The sequence below is a fragment of the Podarcis raffonei genome, chromosome Z (genome assembly GCF_027172205.1).
Source record: "Podarcis raffonei isolate rPodRaf1 chromosome Z, rPodRaf1.pri, whole genome shotgun sequence".
Classification (NCBI taxonomy): domain Eukaryota; kingdom Metazoa; phylum Chordata; class Lepidosauria; order Squamata; family Lacertidae; genus Podarcis; species Podarcis raffonei.
In genome coordinates, this window is record NC_070621.1 from 863,571 (window position 1) to 866,070 (window position 2,500).

Here is a 2,500-nt window from a genome sequence, read left to right on the forward strand (position 1 = left end):
CCTATAGAAAGCTCAACAGCTATGGGGTAAAACCCGCAACTATGGGGTCAAATCCACAAATATGGGGTCGAACCCACAAATATGGAGTCAAATCCTTTAAAAAGCTCCGCAACTATGGGGTAGAACCCACAACTATGGGGTGAAATCCACCAATATGGGGTGAAATCCACCAATATGGAGTCAAATCCTTTAAAAAGCTCCACAACTATGGGGTGAAATCCACAAATATGGGGTGAAATCCACAAATATGGGGTGAAATCCACAAATATGGGGTGAAATCCACAAATATGGGGTCAAATCCACAAATATGGGGTGAAATCCACAACTATGGGGTCAAATCCACAAATATGGGGTCAAATCCACTAATATGGAGTCAAATCCACAAATATTGGGTCAAATCCACAACTATGGGGTCAAATCCACAACTATGGGGTCAAATCCACAACTATGGGGTCAAATCCACAAATATGGGGTCAAATCCACAACTATGGGGTCAAATCCACAACTATGGGGTCAAATCCACAAATATGGGGTGAAATCCACAAATATGGGGTGAAATCCACCAATATGGGGTGAAATCCACCAATATGGAGTCAAATCCTTTAAAAAGCTCCACAACTATGGGGTCAAATACACAACTATGGGGTCGAACCCACCAATATGGAGTCAAATCCTTTAAAAAGCTCCACACTATGGGGTGAAATCCACAAATATGGGGTCAAATCCACAACTATGGGGTCAAATCCAGAAATATGGGGTCAAATCCTTTAAAAAGCTCCATAACTATGGGGTCAAACCCACAACTATGGGGTCAAATCCACCAATATGGAGTCAAATCCTTTAAAAAGCTCCACAACTATGGTGTCAAATCCACAACTATGGGGTCAAATCCACAACTATGGGGTCAAATCCACAAATATGGGGTGAAATCCACAAATATGGGGTCAAATCCACAAATATAGGGTCAAATCCACAAATATGGGGTCAAATCCACAAATATGGGGTCAAATCCTTTAAAAAGCTCCACAACTATGGGGTCAAATACACAACTATGGGGTCGAACCCACAAATATGGAGTCAAATCCTTTAAAAAGCTCCACAAATATGGGGTCAAATCCACAAATATGGGGTCAAATCCACAACTATGGGGTCAAATCCACAAATATGGGGTCAAATCCACAAATATGGGGTGAAATCCACAAATATGGGGTCAAATCCACAAATATGGGGTGAAATCCACAAATATAGGGTCAAATCCACAACTATGGGGTCAAATCCACAACTATGGGGTCAAATCCACAACTATGGGGTCAAATCCACAACTATGGGGTCAAATCCACATATATGGGGTCAAATCCACAAATATGGGGTCAAATCCACAAATATGGGTGAAATCCACAAATATGGGGTCAACTCCACAAATATAGGGTCAAATCCACAAATATGGGGTGAAATCCACAAATATGGGGTCAAATCCACAAATATGGGATCAAATCCACAAATATGGGGTCAAATCCACAACTATGGGGTCAAATCCACAACTATGGGGTGAAATCCACAAATATGGGGTGAAATCCCCTAATATGGAGTCAAATCCACAAATATGGGGTCAAATCCACAAATATGGGGTCAAATCCACAATTATGGGGTCAAATCCACAACTATGGGGTCAAATCCACAACTATGGGGTCAAATCCACTAATATGGGGTCAAATCCACAAATATGGGGTGAAATCCACAAATATGGGGTCAAATCCACAAATATGGGGTCAAATCCACAACTATGGGGTCAAATCCACAACTATGGGGTCAAATCCACAAATATGGGGTCAAATCCACTAATATGGGGTCAAATCCACTAATATGGGGTCAAATCCACTAATATGGGGTCAAATCCACAAATATGGGGTGAAATCCACTAATATGGAGTCAAATCCACAAATATGGTGTCAAATCCACAAATATGGTGTCAAATCCACAAATATGGGGTCAAATCCACAAATATGGGGTGAAATCCACAAATATGGGGTGAAATCCACAAATATGGGGTCAAATCCACAAATATGGGGTCAAATCCACAAATATAGGGTCAAATCCACAACTATGGAGTCAAATCCACAAATATGGGGTCAAATCCACAAATATGGGGTGAAATCCACTAATATGGAGTCAAATCCACAAATATGGGGTCAAATCCACAAATATGGGGTCAAATCCACTAATATGGAGTCAAATCCACTAATATGGGGTCAAATCCACTAATATGGGGTGAAATCCACAAATACGGGGTGAAATCCACAAATATGGGGTGAAATCCACAAATATGGGGTGAAATCCACAAATATGGGGTCAAATCCACAAATATGGGGTGAAATCCACTAATATGGAGTCAAATCCACAAATATGGGGTCAAATCCACAAATATGGGGTGAAATCCACAAATATGGGTCAAATCCACAAATATGGGGTGAAATCCACAAATATGGGGTGAAATCCACAA

General features: G+C 40.7%; 1 protein-coding gene across 1 annotated transcript in view; it reads right to left on the bottom strand.

Annotated features, from left to right (window-relative positions):
- Window positions 1–2,500, bottom strand: part of SPTAN1 (spectrin alpha, non-erythrocytic 1) — a 194,926-nt gene that overhangs the window by 117,704 nt on the left and 74,722 nt on the right.